Source organism: Lissotriton vulgaris, chromosome 1_1 (assembly GCF_964263255.1).
Source record: "Lissotriton vulgaris chromosome 1_1, aLisVul1.2, whole genome shotgun sequence".
NCBI lineage: Eukaryota > Metazoa > Chordata > Amphibia > Caudata > Salamandridae > Lissotriton > Lissotriton vulgaris.
Genome location: NC_141685.1, coordinates 890779350 through 890795472, shown reverse-complemented (window position 1 = coordinate 890795472; position 16123 = coordinate 890779350). Strand labels below are relative to the sequence as shown.

At 47.6% G+C, this 16123-nt stretch overlaps 1 long non-coding RNA gene across 1 annotated transcript in view; it reads right to left on the bottom strand.

Annotated features, from left to right (window-relative positions):
* Nucleotides 1-942: 942 nt before the first annotated feature.
* The window catches only part of LOC147748123 (uncharacterized), a 186247-nt gene continuing 171066 nt past the window's right edge, over nucleotides 943-16123 (bottom strand). Inside the window, exon 3 of the long non-coding RNA XR_015308701.1 lies at nucleotides 943-1002. This is a non-coding gene — a long non-coding RNA (uncharacterized LOC147748123). The remainder of the gene's footprint in view (nucleotides 1003-16123) is intronic.

Sequence of the window (16123 nt, the reverse complement as noted above, 5' to 3'; positions counted from 1 at the left end):
GATGTCCAATTGGTGTGGGGAGGAGACTTTAAGGCTGCACTAAATGATGCAGTAGACGGATCACCACACTCGATAGAAACACACAAACGCGCATTGCAGAAATTGCGAGATATAATGTTAGATAAGCAATTAACAGACCTTTGGAGAATGACACACCCAACACAACTCGAAGCCACTCACACTACAGTGACACACGGTAGCTGGTCCAGAATAGACTACTGGCTAGGCTCCCCAGATGTCTCATTGTGGGTAGAGGATGTATCCCACCTATGCCGCACCTTATCCGACCACAACCCGGTGCTTCTGACCCTCAAGTTACCAAATTATATACCTCCACCATTCAGCTGGAGGTTTAATGGGAAAGCACTACTACAGAAACGATTAGGAAAGCTATTATAGACTACTTTGAACTGAATGCTACTTCCGTAGATGACCCCGGACTACTGTCATGATTCTCTCATCTGTGGTTTATTAGGCCGTGACCTAATATCTGAGTTCTAGAAAATCCCACCCCTTTCCCGTGCACCTGCACCGCCTGTGAGTAATGTGTTTTAAAGATTATACTTATAAAGGCGTTTCAAGAGTTAGTTTCAATGCATTATGCAGACTTGGTATGCTGATTGATGTTGGTATAGCGCCCAAGTCCGAACTAAGGGATTGTGACAACTCATGTTTATTTTATTAATGTGACTTTTGCTTTTTGTGATTATTTCGGAAGGTCTGGGTGAGCTCTGCACTTGGGAAGACCTTTACCAGCTCTGGGGTCCTTCACGTTAAAGCCGCTTTGAGTGTTTCTACTCGCAGCGGCTTAAACGTGACGTGCGCATGTTATCTCCTGGGTGCGGTCAACTATTTAAACCGCACCCAGGCTTCCAGAAATTGCTTTGCCTTCCGCTTCAGCAAGAAGAAAGGTTGCGTCTGAAGGCTACTCGCCTGTCTTACCTGTTTGAAGAAATCCGGCTCCTAGAAACTTCTCTTGGGCACATCCTTCAATCCGGAACCCTGTCAAGACAAAGAATTAACTTGAGATAAGTACATTTTAATCTTTAAGGACAGGCGCCCTATGCTAGAAAGCCTAGAATAATTTTTTGAACAATTTTCGTTTTCTACAAGAAGGGGAAAACAACAGGAACCCGAGAAGCTTTGGTTAAAAGAACCTTTTGGACATTCTAAAAAGAAGAGAACTTGGTGCAAGTGTTGTTTACAAAGATAGATTTTGGAAAAGGTGATGGACAGAGTTTCTGAATAATGAAGAATACTCCTACCCAGTCAAGAGATCAGGGCTTGATCCATCACTGTTTTTTAGCTCACTGCACCATCCCAGCTCAGAACCTGGCTATATGCAAATTAGTCTGTTCCTGTCCCAGTGCATGATGGAAACAGGGCAAACCAAACTACCAAGCCAATTCTTATACTGGGAAGGAGACAAGCTTCCGGGGACCGGTTTCTGGCATTTCAGCCGTCGTCGGCCCGGCTTGCTTGAATCCTGATGGTGCAATGAGCTAGGGACTCACGTCTGAGTATACCCTCCCACACTTAGTGTGGATAAAATCAATTTTGGAAAAGGTGATGGACAGAGTTTCTGAATGATGCAGAATGCTCCTACCCAGTCAAGAGATCAGGGCTTGATCCATCACCGTTTTTTTAGCTCACTTCACCATCCCAGCTCAGAACCTGGCTATATGCAAATTAGTCTGTTCCTGTCCCAGTGCATGATGGGAACAGGGCAAACCAAACTACCAAGCCAATTCTTATACTGGGAAGGAGACAAGCTTCCGGGGACTGGTTTCTGGCATTTCAGCCGTCGTCGGCCCGGCTTGCTTGAATCCTGATGGTGCAATGAGCTAGGGACTCACGTCTGAGTATACCCTCCCACACTTAGTGTGGATAAAATCAATTTTGGAAGCCTTGATCTCTTGATTGGGTAGGAGTATTCTGCATCATTCAGAAACTCTGTCCATCACCTTTTCCAAAATTGAGTTTACAAAGATAGAAACATTGCAAGAATACATTGTAATGTAAATGTTTGATTTTAGGTTTTTTCCTTTATTAGTCAAAGTCAAAAGATTTCTGGATAGGTGTTTGTATGGGAAGGGCCTTCTTTCCCTTCGTGTTTTACAACAGGTTTTGGGCACAAGAGATTTTCTAGAATCCACAATATATCACCCTTTTGAAAGCATTTGCAAGTAAGTCAAGGTGCCGAGGGGGTACTAAACTAATGTTAATAAGAATATTTGTTAAAGGTATATTTCTTTGTTTTTAGAATATAATGCAAAGACCATAATCCAATTCAATTCAAGAACACCTGACAAGAACATTAGATGACTTCACGACTATACAAGACAAAGAAATACTCAACATAGGACTGAACAGCTCTGATCGCAGGTAGGAGTCATTTTAGTGATTTAACTGCTCATATTTTTGAGAAGAGAAACCAAATTAGATTTTGAGAGTAGATAAGAAAGGAGGACTTAAGGAACAGGTTTTATAAATCCTTCCCACTTGTTGTTTCGCAGGTCGACAGCAAGATAAATCCTACACATCAACGTCCAGTACCGGCCCTCCTCCCAAATTCCTAGCTTTATTCTTAGCTGTAGATTTGAGTCAGCCAAGTTTATAGTTAGTTACTTGGGAAGTTGGTCTCTTGCGCCTCTGCGAAATCTACTACGTCATCCTCAAGATTCCAGTGCTGTTAAGGTAAGGGACGACGTAGTGTGAACTTGACAGAAGGCAAAGCCCACGAGTATTATTTCGCCCAGACGCAATGGACCAAGTTACCTTACAAGAAATAGCAGCAGTTCTGAAAGACTTAAAAGATGAAAATGCATCAATTCGTAGGGATATGTCAGCTTTACAAACTGTTTTCCAACAAAAACCAATTTTAAAAACCTGCAACCTTTCAAGGTTCATCTTCTGAGTCAGGAGCGCAATCTCAAATTCAAGTAATTACGCCGATTCGTACTCCTTTAGCTCAGCCTGAAAGGTTTTATGGAGACTTCAACAAGTTTTCCATATTTATGCAACAGTGTCATTTACACATTTTAGCTAGGAAATCTGCTTTCCCTGATGACTCTTCCAAGGTGGCTTTTATGTTATCTTATTTTGGAGGTGATGCAGCTCTTTGGGCTGTTCCCTTGGTAGAAAAGGATGATCCTATTTTATATAATTTTAAGAATTTTGAACGTGCCTTAAAAAAGATCTTTGCTAAGCACGTCTTCGTACAATCTGCTGATAACGAGTTGCTTACCTTAAAGCAGGTGTCTTCTGATTTACTTCATTACATTTCTCAATTTAATCAATTGGTTTTAGAAGCTAAATGGCCTTACGATAAGAGAGTTTCAATTTTTTATAGAGGTTTAAAAGACGACTTAAAAGATATGGTTACACAAATCCTGGAACCACCAGAAGACATCAATGATTTCATTGACTTAGTGGTCAAATTAAATCATCGCTTAGGTGAAAGGAAAGGAGGAAAAGGTACCTGCCAAAGTGAGACTCTGCTCTTTTGCCACCGGGTGCTTCTTTTGCTGCTTCTTGAACCCACGACTCACGGCCCCCGCTTCGCGGGCGCCGTTCGAGTGCCTGACATCTGCGGACTCTGTCAGCCTGTAAGGAAATCGACGAGGGAAGCTACAGAGTGCTAGGGACTGCGAGGACCAGCGGGCGCTGCGGAACTCAATTCGCCTTAGCTGGCCCTCTTCCCTCCTCCTCCCGCCGGATTCAAAAGCGGAGGTGTAACGCAATAGTCTGTACCTGCCAAAGTGAGACTCTGCTCTTTTGCCACCGGGTGCTTCTTTTGCTGCTTCTTGAACCCACGACTCACGGCCCCCGCTTCGCGGGCGCCGTTCGAGTGCCTGACATCTGCGGACTCTGTCAGCCTGTAAGGAAATCGACGAGGGAAGCTACAGAGTGCTAGGGACTGCGAGGACCAGCGGGCGCTGCGGAACTCAATTCGCCTCAGCTGGCCCTCTTCCCTCCTCCTCCCGCCGGATTCAAAAGCGGAGGTGTAACGCAATAGTCTGTACCTGCCAAAGTGAGACTCTGCTCTTTTGCCACCGGGTGCTTCTTTTGCTGCTTCTTGAACCCACGACTCACGGCCCCCGCTTCGCGGGCGCCGTTCGAGTGCCTGACATCTGCGGACTCTGTCAGCCTGTAAGGAAATCGACGAGGGAAGCTACAGAGTGCTAGGGACTGTGAGGACCAGCGGGCGCTGCGGAACTCAATTCGCCTCAGCTGGCCCTCTTCCCTCCTCCTCCCGCCGGATTCAAAAGCGGAGGTGTAACGCAATAGTCTGTACCTGCCAAAGTGAGACTCTGCTCTTTTGCCACCGGGTGCTTCTTTTGCTGCTTCTTGAACCCACGACTCACGGCCCCCGCTTCGCGGGCGCCGTTCGAGTGCCTGACATCTGCGGACTCTGTCAGCCTGTAAGGAAATCGACGAGGGAAGCTACAGAGTGCTAGGGACTGCGAGGACCAGCGGGCGCTGCGGAACTCAATTCGCCTCAGCTGGCCCTCTTCCCTCCTCCTCCCGCCGGATTCAAAAGCGGAGGTGTAACGCAATAGTCTGTACCTGCCAAAGTGAGACTCTGCTCTTTTGCCACCGGGTGCTTCTTTTGCTGCTTCTTGAACCCACGACTCACGGCCCCCGCTTCGCGGGCGCCGTTCGAGTGCCTGACATCTGCGGACTCTGTCAGCCTGTAAGGAAATCGACGAGGGAAGCTACAGAGTGCTAGGGACTGCGAGGACCAGCGGGCGCTGCGGAACTCAATTCGCCTCAGCTGGCCCTCTTCCCTCCTCCTCCCGCCGGATTCAAAAGCGGAGGTGTAACGCAATAGTCTGTACCTGCCAAAGTGAGACTCTGCTCTTTTGCCACCGGGTGCTTCTTTTGCTGCTTCTTGAACCCACGACTCATGGCCCCCGCTTCGCGGGCGCCGTTCGAGTGCCTGACATCTGCGGACTCTGTCAGCCTGTAAGGAAATCGACGAGGGAAGCTACAGAGTGCTAGGGACTGCGAGGACCAGCGGGCGCTGCGGAACTCAATTCGCCTCAGCTGGCCCTCTTCCCTCCTCCTCCCGCCGGATTCAAAAGCGGAGGTGTAACGCAATAGTCTGTACCTGCCAAAGTGAGACTCTGCTCTTTTGCCACCGGGTGCTTCTTTTGCTGCTTCTTGAACCCACGACTCACGGCCCCCGCTTCGCGGGCGCCGTTCGAGTGCCTGACATCTGCGGACTCTGTCAGCCTGTAAGGAAATCGACGAGGGAAGCTACAGAGTGCTAGGGACTGCGAGGACCAGCGGGCGCTGCGGAACTCAATTCGCCTCAGCTGGCCCTCTTCCCGCCTACGTGTAGTATAATAAGGCACTGATAGACGCGCCAGCGGGACGCGCCCGGAGCTAAGCCCGGGCAAAGGGCGGGCCCTCTGTGGCCCTCAGTGGCCGAGGTAGGCCGGGCTGGGCCCCGGTATTTTGAATCTTGCAAAGCGTTTATCAATGTCAATAGACTGCGTTATTTTAAGTCATACTAGTACATAATTCTTAATAGAAATATAGGCTCGAATGAGGTGTAGGGTTAGCTTTTCTCCCATTTACATTTTATATTTCTGGTGTGTTTATATTCTTCTTTTTCATTTACTGATTTTATAAGTCCGGGGGTATTCTAGTGGGCGTATTTTAATTCTTAAGTACTATGGAATCTAAGACATTACGATCCGGGAAGGTTGTTATGGAGACCCATGGTACGGTTCATGGGTCGAGCCTTACGAGGAAAAAACAAAATATTAATGTTATCTTGAAAGGTCAGACGCAACTGACACAAATCTGGGAGAAAAGCTTGAATGGATCGCTTGAAGCCCCTAGAAAAGATGATAAAGATCCACTACAGCTATTAATTCCCTGTCCCAATAAGATGGAAAATAGTGAGGTGGAGCCTACAGAGGCAATGAATAGGTCACTAAGTCAGACTAATGGGGCAGTTCCTTCAATTGTTTCTGAACTCCCGATCCCTGGTGTCTCCCTGCCAATATCACAAAATTTGTTACATGACGATCACAGGGGGAAGGATATATTGGAGGAAGTTAAGGGTGATGTCTCCATAGCTACTAGTATTGATTTCGAACTTTGCGGAAGATATGTGGATAAGAACTGTCTTCCTGCTTCAGTAGTTAATAAAACACCGTGTGGAGAAACTCCTTCTGGTCTGCTATTATATAGCAGTACCCCCTCCATTAAATCCACAGACAATTTGTCACCGCCAAGTAATGAATATTCTCCTCATTTTAATTTATCAGGAATTTGTCCCCTTACATCTACAAGTTACCCGAAAAATGACAAACCGATTTCTGATTCACTTATAGCTCTTGAGCATATTCTTTCTTCCATATTACTATTAATGGGAAAATTTGCTGTAAATTCTGACTGTATTTTATCTTCAGTTACGGAAATTTTACAGGCACTGTTAGCACAAAATGCAAAAAAGGCTGAAAATGTATCTAAGACCCCTGACTCCCCACCTAATCTCCCGCCTGTTGTACTTCAAGAGGTGGTTTATCCTTCTGAAGGGAGAGGAATTGTCCCTTTGGGATTTCCTATAGAAGTGGTGACCCATAAATCCCCTAATAAATGTGCCTCAAATGCTCTCCCGTTGAGTATGGAACCATCTCTAGCTGAGCAGGAAGAGGAAGGCGATGAAGCAGTTCAAAAGGGGGGTCAAGATCTCTTTCCCATTTTTGTGCATGAAACGAAGGACTCAGAAGTTCTCCTAGGGTCTCCTCGCGTTATCAAAAAGATAGCTAGAGGAAAAAAGGGGAAGCCTATACGCAGATACAAAAAGAAAAGACCCAGACAAATTATCTTTTCTAAACAAGTAATAACTGAAAAGCCAGTCACTATAGGAAAAGGGTATAGCCCATCTCCTGATAATTCGGATAATATGGATGGGGATGAGATCTTAAACGTTACCAATGATACCCCACTTATTTTCTCTACGAACAGGGGGGTTTCAGAACCTGTGATGGAGGCTGCTGTTGAGGTAACCTCGAATGGGGTGGTAGCTGGAATCACAAGTGAAATCCCTGTTTCCCTTCCTTCAAGTGTGGCTGTCCAACACTCCCCAATTATAACAAGAGTATTCAATCCATTAGCTCCTATCTTTTTGCCTCAGACAGATGTAGCTACGAATGTAATACATCCGACACTAAAAGATAACATTTCTTATGTGGATACGTTGACTTTGGATTTTCTCCCTTTACTTGACTCGGACTTAAGAATGAATAGATCTTGGCTACTTAGCTGTTGCAAAGAAATAGAAAGTTTAAAATTGGTCCTAACGAATGACATTGATCTAGTTTTACCTATAAGATCTACAAATGACCAACGAATAAGGGTAAAGTTTTACTCTAAAATAATTACTAACCTGGTACTTCAACATGCAGAAGCTTTCCAACGTAGAGGAATAGACGTGGTACCTTTTCTTAATAAAAATTCATCTCTCTCTTTCTCTGAAAGAAATATAAAATGGTCCTCTGGACAGGAAGATTTTCTTGTTGGTAATAATGACCTGAAGATTTGGCTCTCCAGAGGCAAACGAATGGTTTCGCAGGTCTTTCCTCTAGTTGGGTGTACTGAAAAGCCTCTAGCTGATGATGTTTCGATGTGGAATTGGTTACCGGGAGTTCTCTCAAACACTGCCTCGAGAAACCCACGACCATCTGCATATTTTTAACCAGTGTTTAAAAATAGTTTCTTGGAACGCTGCTGGTCTGTCTAAATGTCCGGAGAAACTTGATTATCTCTTTTCTTTGAATGCAGATGTGTATTGTATTCAAGAAACATGGTGTGATACTCTCCCCTTTGGAGGGAATGATTACTTCATCTTTGAAGTTGCTGCAACGCCTTCTAAAAGGGGCCATGCTAAAGGCGGAATCGCCTGTTTGCTATCCAATACATTTCAATGGCAATTTTCTCATTACAAGGATGAGAGTAATTTATTCCAATCCATAACTATCTCTAACCTGGATAATAATGTACAAAGATCTTCGTTTATAATCTTAAATGCCTACATTCCCCCCGAAGACATTTTTACCCCAGTTTTAAAGCGTATGTTTACATACATAAAACAGTTATTAGAGGGGGATGATCCTCCATATTTATTATTGGTGGGGGATTTAAACTGTAAAGTCTCCAATACTTCCCTTGACATATTTAGAAACAAGGTAAAAGAAGAAGTATTTAATATTCCCCAAGCTCTCTTCCCTAATAAAATAAAAACGAATAAAAGGGGTAAGATTCTTCTTGGGGAGCTCAGTGCTGTGGATGGAATTATCATAAATGGCAGAATGCCCTCCGATTCCCCAGCAAATTATACACATGCCTCTATTAGTGGTGAATCCATTTTGGACTACGCTATAACTGATCTCGATACGTTCTCTTCTCTTAAAGACCTGGTAATCTCTCACACTCCGCTGAGTGACCATAAAATTATAACATTATCTATTTCACTAACTCCTCCTGAATCTGACCGCTGGTCCCTAAAGAATAAAGGCTTCTCTATAAATTGCCAATCTGGGAGATGCTACTGGGGTACCAGTCAGTACAAGGATGTGCAAAACATCCTTATTCAATCTCTAACTGAACTCGACTCTTGGCAAGGTAGGGAATTTAGGTCCCTCGAAACGCTTATTCAAAAAGTTACTGAAATGGCCAGGAATCGAGGAAGGTTTAGAAAGAAATCTTTCTTACCTAGTACTCTCTTAAAGATAAATAAAGAGATTAATAAATTGGTTAGGTTGCAGTACCTTAATAGATCAGGAGAGATTCGGAGACAGTTAGCTTTGGTAAAGAGAAGGAGGGTGAGATTGAGAGCGAAGATCAAAAGAGACAAAGAGGATATGATTTGGATCAATCTTAGAGAAGCTTCAAGGAGCAAAAATTCGAGAGCCTTTTGGTCCATCATTAGGCAAGGATGTGGTGTTGTAAAAACATCTACGCCGATTGCCATTTCCGAAGAAGTCTGGACTCAATTTGTGCTCACTCTATATGCTGCCAATGAGACAAAAGATGAGGCTGTGGTTCCAGACTGTAATATTGCTAACTCAATGGAATTACCCACTGAGGACACCATAGCTTCCGCAATTAAGAGCATGCGCTCGTCCGGGGCCATGGGTCCGGACGAAGTTCCCATGTCTATAATTAAGCAAGATATAACTACTTGGAGCAGGATTCTTCTTCCAGTGTTCCAGGCATGTTTTAAAAATCGATCAGTACCAGAGTCCTGGCGGGGAAGCATCTTGATTCCAATCTTTAAAAAAGGAGACCGTGAAAATCCCTCGAATTATCGCTTAATTGCGCTATTAGATGCGATAGGAAAAATTTTTGCCAAACTCCTACTAATATTAATAACAGACTGGGCATTCTTAAATAATATTATTCCTAGGGAGCAGACAGGGTTTCGAAAAGACCACGGAACTTTAGATAACCTAACTATGCTACATGTAATCGTAGATAAATATGTGCGGGTTCGTGGTGGGGGCATATACGCAGCATTTATAGATTTCTCCGCAGCATTTGATAGGGTTGATCGGCCGACGCTGTGGAGAAAACTGATGCTGTTGGGTATGCCGAGATATTTATTAGACTTAGTTAAGTCTTTACATTGTAATACCTGGTGTAGAGTGTTACAGGGCGGAGAAAGGGGACTTACTCAAGCAATTCCCTCCCGAAATGGTTTAAAACAGGGATGTATATTGGCTCCCACCCTGTTTTCCCTGTATATGGCCGATTTACCTACTATAGTTGCTAAATGTGAGGGTCTCCCCCCAACTATAGGAGGGACTGCCATATCTATTTTAATGTATGCAGATGATATATTAGTTCTGGATCTGACCCCTAAAGGTCTCGCTAATCGTCTTCATACATTGAATAACTTCGCAGATAAACACTACATGAAAATTAATAGCTCTAAAAGCAAGATCATGTGCATCTTCGGTAAGAAGAAATGCAGATCTAGGAGCTTTAATTGGTCATTAAGCGGAGAAAAACTCGAGGTAGTCAACTCTTATCCATTTTTGGGCAAAATAATATCTTCCAATCTTAGTGAAAAGCCTCACATTGAAAACAATACGAGAAAAGCTATGGCTCATGGAATGGGTCTACGATCCTTTTATAATGCCACAGGGAAGAGGCATTTCTCGTCTTGCTTAGAGGTATTTCGCGCAAAGATCCCTTCCACCCTCCTTTATGGAATGGAATTGGTGGATTTAAAACAATGGGATTTTATGCAAAAAACGGAGGGAAAGGTATTGAGGAAAATTTCCTCTCTTAATTCAGCGTGTTCCACATCCCTATGCAGACTGGAATTTGGTCTGCGGAGCTGTTGGGCACAAGGTTTAGCAGCTTTGGTAAGGTGGGTAGCATCCCTGGCGAGAGCTAAACCTGGAACCCTACGCGAATTAGTAAAAATGGAGCTTTTAGGTAATTTCAATGAGTTCTCGCAGCTGGTAAAAAACTTCAGAAAAGCTGCTTCTTTATTAGAACTCGATGAAAGTACGCTATTTTCTCTTTCCCCATATGAACTAAAGTTTAAACTAAAAAGTAGGACCTGGGAATTGTGCTATAAGATGGATATAAGGGATCAACAGAAGTATAAAGAAAGGGAAGTCTTGGCCCTAACTTATATACCCAAACAAGCACAGCAATATACTGGGTGGAATATCCCACATGGTGTTCGGAGGGTATGGTTCCTCCTACGGCACAATTTGCTTCCACTTAATACATTGCTCGCTAAATGGTATGGTGTGTCTCCCTTATGTAAGCTATGTAATTATGCTGCTCAAGACCTTAACCATGTATTGTTTGTTTGCCCGATATTACGTCCATTGCGCAAAAAATGGATAAAACCGATTTGTCTTGAGTTGGGAATTCTGAATATAACAATGTTCCGTAATGCTCTGTATTCCCCCCCTAATGAAATGTTTTGTTTCAGACTTTTTAACTATTTTAAAGAATTTATGGACATATATTAATGAGAGTGGGAGATGCTGATGTGTGCATTATTCGGCTAATTTCTATTGTTTTCTTTTGTAGCTATATGTAATTATTTCTTATTCTGTTATGTTAATATGTATGTTATTTTATGTGGCCCTCAATGAGAGCCAAATCATACAATAAAAACTTGAAACTTGAGGAAAAGGTAAAAGTGATCACAAATTTCTTTTTGTAAAGGAGAGAAGTTCTTCTTCCCGAGAAATAACTCTAAGCTAGATCCGGTAGAACCAATGCAAATTGGTTCTATTCGAGGTCCTTTATCTAAAGAAGAAAAGGACAAGAGACGTAAGATGAATCAATGTCTTTATTGTGGTAAGACAGGACATTTTGTCAGGGACTGTCCAACACGACACAATAAAGGTAAGCCAAAATCCTCTGATGTTGCTTTAATCCAAGAGCATTCGGAAAACTAGAATACTCGATGAAGGACGAGGTCAATTCATTGAGTGCTATTTCCAGTTTGGCCTCTACTGTTCCACCTATTGGATGTAAACATTTCTGTATTATTGTAGAATTAAGAAGTTTACTTCCTTCCTCACAATCTAAGAAAGTTGAAGCAGTAATTGATTCTGGAGCTACTGGTAATTTTATTGACACACATTACTTTTCTCAATTAGGTTTCAAATCTATTCTAAAAGATCATCCTGAAATCATAAGAGCAGTAGATGGTAAGGAACTGACTTCAGGACCTATCAACAGACAATCAGAGTTATTGGAAATGGACTGTTCACTCATTCACAGAGAAAAGATTCATTTTGACATAATAGATGCCCCTCAGGGGGGGCGTGGCTACGCGCGCAGCGAGACTGGCTGCACTTTAGCGGAGCTCCGGCGTGATCCCATAATCAGGGGTTAAATTATCCGGCAAAATTTCCACCTGGTCGGCCGAAACTAGAGACGGGCAGCCGTGAGACTATAACCCAGCATCGGGCCGAGTCTCGAGGTCCAGCTAGCCCAGGAACCGCACCGGCACCTGAACGTCCGCCGCAGCCGAGGGAACAGTCGCGGACTCGGCGGGACCCACCAGGCAAGTCCGAGGCCGAGACCGGAAGCGAGAGCCTCACGGATGGGGCGCCCTAGACGGAGGTGGCGGCGCCGGGACGGGCCCTCGGCAGAAACAGAGAGGTGGCGGCGACCCGACTGGCAACACCAGACAGCGGGAGTGGGGCACACCAGCGACGGATCGGGGCCGACGTCCGGGCTGCCGCGATTGAATAGGACGCGAGGAGGAGCCCCTCCCCTCCTCGATCTGTACATCGGCATAGAGGGGAGCGGACCCAGTGGGCATCTGGACACCCAGCGCGCTGCATGCTCGCCCGGACACCATAGAGCTGCACCCGGAGGACTCGGGCACCCCCCGGGTCGAGGATCGGACCCCCAGCGCCGCCTGCAGCGAACTTGAGCGGTGAGTGCAACAGCGCAGGGCATATCTAAAGGGCCCTACACCCAGTCGGCGCCGAGCGGAGACTCCCCTCTGACACAGCGGGATCAACGGGCCCCGGCCCTCACAGCACCACAAGCCCGACCCAATTGCTGGGCAGCTGAGCCACCTCTGACAGGGCGCCCCGGAGGCCGCGCTCATAGTCCACACCATGAGGCAACAGTGGTGAAGCACCAGGGGGCACCATCGACCAGCTGGTAGCCCGGGGAATAGACTGACCGCGCTAACTGCCACGGCTGGGGCCTACTAGGGGGGTCCCACTGATAACTGCGTCCCCCAGGCCAAGTGGATTGCCCAGCGAGGAGGGTACTGGGGGAGGGCATCGCCTTCTGAACACCACAGGCACCACCGAAGCACACGACTGGACGCTGGTAGACTCCAGCACCCACAGAGACACGGCATCGCTGGGGGGCCGGCACGGCAAGGGAGCGACACGAATCCAGCGCCATACCTCAGCGGAGGCAGAGCAACACAGCGCATCACCCTGGCCGAAAACCGAGCAGAGGCACAGCTAACACTGGGCCGCACAGCGACGTGCGCAACTAGACCCCTCGTGAGGCTCCACGGCGGACACTTTCAACACCTCTCACTTTGGGAACGCTGACGCAGTCCCTACTAGTGGCGCTGGCAATCGGCGCCACCACTGACTACCACCCCAACCAGATCCTCCGCGCGCCGGAACCCGCCCATGTCAGGAGGCGCAGGGAAACGCACAGGAGTGGGGAGCACGTCCCAAAAGGGCAAAATGGACAAGTCACTGAAGCAGACGGACGCGGACCCGGTAACGGCCAGACTGGACTCGGTGCTGGCAGCCATGGAACGCCTGGAGAATTCCATCCAGTCCACACAGACGTCCTTGGAGGCGAAAATAGATGGAGTCGCCATAGACCTCACGCACCTGAAGGAGGACCACAAGAAGCTAGCTGAGCGCACCAAAACCCTGGAAACCTCAGTAACTGGCCTGGAGCCTCGGGTTGCCCAATCAGACAAACAGATAAAAGACCTCCTCAACAGGGTGGAGTTCCTGGAAGACAGGGCGGAGGATGCAGAAGGACGGGCGAGACGCAACAACGTCCGCATAGTGGGTTTGCCCGAGAAATGGGAAGGAAAGGATCCGATCACGCATGTGGAGAATTGGCTGCGCACCCTGTTGCCAGAAGACACCCTCTCGCCGCACTTCGTGGTGGAACGGGCGCACAGAGTCCTGACCAGGCCACTCCAAACCGGCTCTAACCCGCGCCCTTTTCTCATCCGCATCCTGAACTACAGAGACCGGGATGCTGTCCTGAGAGAAACCCGCAAACTCGGCACCATACAGGTGGAAAATGCAAACATAATGTTTTTCCCGGACTACACGATTCAGGTGCAGCGCCAGAGACATTCCTTCCTGATGGTGAAGCGGAGGCTGCGACAACTGGGTCTTACGTATTCCCGCCTCTTCCCTGCGAAGCTAAGAGTGATAGCAAATGAAAAAACACACTTCTTTGACTCCTCGGAAGATGTGGAAGCCTGGCTGGACAATGGGACGGACAAGAACACGGGGAGATCGGGAAACCCGAACAGGTCAAGGAGACGCAGGAGATCCAATAGGAGACGCGGCGCTAGGTCAACCTCCCCTGCGGCAAGCGGCACGCAGCACAGCGCGAGTCCACCGGAGGAGGAAATGCGCCGGGAACAACAGGAGGCCCTGCGGATGGTCTCGGAACTCAGCGGCTCCCAGTCACAGCACTCCCCGCCAGCCACCAGCCCCAGGATGTCGCCGAGCGACGACGAGGCGATCTATGGTCTTCCGGACTCACAAATCTCGAGTGGTCTGCCAGACATCACCCCACAAACGTCGGACCTGTATGGCTGACGGAGAGCCGCACCCCGGCACTCTCAGTGCCCTGCCCCACTCTCCCTCCCACCCTCTGCCCTTGCACCTGCAAATCGACGGTCCTGAAGCACTAGTGGGAGAAGACCGGGAGTTATTGATCGATCGAGTGAAGCGGAAGCGTCGACCCAGCTTCTACCGGGGAAGGCTGACGCTGAACACGCTGTAAGTGAGACAGTGCCACACTCACAGTAGCCTATTGCGGGTCAGATGCCCTGTGACACTCACACCTCAAGGGGCACAACATGGCAGGGGTCCCACTGGGTGGGCAATGGTCGCTGGCTCCGAACCTGGACTGTGAAGCGATCTCATGACTCTATGACCACACAGCGTAACTGGCGGTGGGCCCGTCCGATGGCCGCCTGGACCAATATTTCTTCCCCCCCTGAAAGGGCACTCACGCTTTCACGTTCAGCTGACACTCATCAGCCGCCTAGCCTGCGTGATGGGCAGCAACCCCCCAGAATGGATTGTTCGTACTTTTTGTAAAATGTTTGGACGGCTGCATGTTTGGCAACCGACCCTATGGTATTCTCCCCAGTTCATGTTCACCCTCCTTCTCCTTATTGTGTTAAGCTGCATACATGGTCTACGGAAGTGCTCGCTAGACTCTTTCCGGTGTTCTACAGACAAGTGTGGGGATGTTCCGGGACTGGATGGTGGAGAGCTCCCTGGGGGGGTGTGTGGAACGGGGGGGAGGACGAGCGTAATTGACTTGTTGAATACTGATGGCTGAAGTCAGGATATGTACTTGGAATGTACGCGGAATACATACACCATCACGCAGGTACATGATATATTCATACTTGAAGAGGCACAGAGTACAGATAGCATTCCTTCAGGAGACACACCTGACAGCCCCTGAGGTGCACACCCTACGCAGGCGGTGGCGTGGCCAGATCTACGCGACGGGGTTCTCCTCTTACGCCAGGGGGGTGTTGATATGGGTGAGACCGGGGATCCCGTTTGAAGTTGAAGACTCACACGTAGACAAGGAGGGGAGATTGGTGGCAGTGAAGGGACGCCTAGATGGACGACTGCTGGTACTAGCGTCGCTCTACGCCCCCAACACGGATCAGCAGGGTTTCCTCGAGACAGTGTCCACTACCCTAGCACATTGGCATGGGATTCCCTGGATATTGGGGGGGATTACAATTGCGTATTGAACACCTCACTGGACCGCTCCTTCCCACCGCTGCCCAATGCACCGGTAGTGGGCGCCATGAAAGATCTTGTAGCCTGGGCCTCACACTGGAATTTGCACGATGTATGGCGCCACCGGAATCCAACTTCCAAGATGTATTCGTACTATTCAGGGGCCCACACCCTACACACCCGATTAGACAGATACATGCTCACTGACGACTTACTCCCGCTAGTAACAGAAGCACATTACATGGGTAGGACACACTCCGACCACAATCCACACATGCTCACAATCTCATGGACATGCGCACGTCCCCCTGTCCCCAACTGGAGACTGCATCCAGACCTCCTGCTAGACGCGCCCTTCCGAGATTCACTGTCTACACATATAGTGCATTACTTCGAGGAGAACGCGGGCTCTGCCACCTCTCCGCAAATAGAATGGGAGGCGTTCAAGGTGGTCATAAGGGGACAATGCCTGGGCATGCAGGGAAATCTCAAGCGACAGGTGGAGAGGGACCTACAGAAGGTAGAAGAGGAATTGAGCCGACATGAACGGGACTCGGTTAGAGGGAACATTGCAGGGCTCCAAACTGCGCAGGCGAGTCGCGAAAGATTACTGGAGA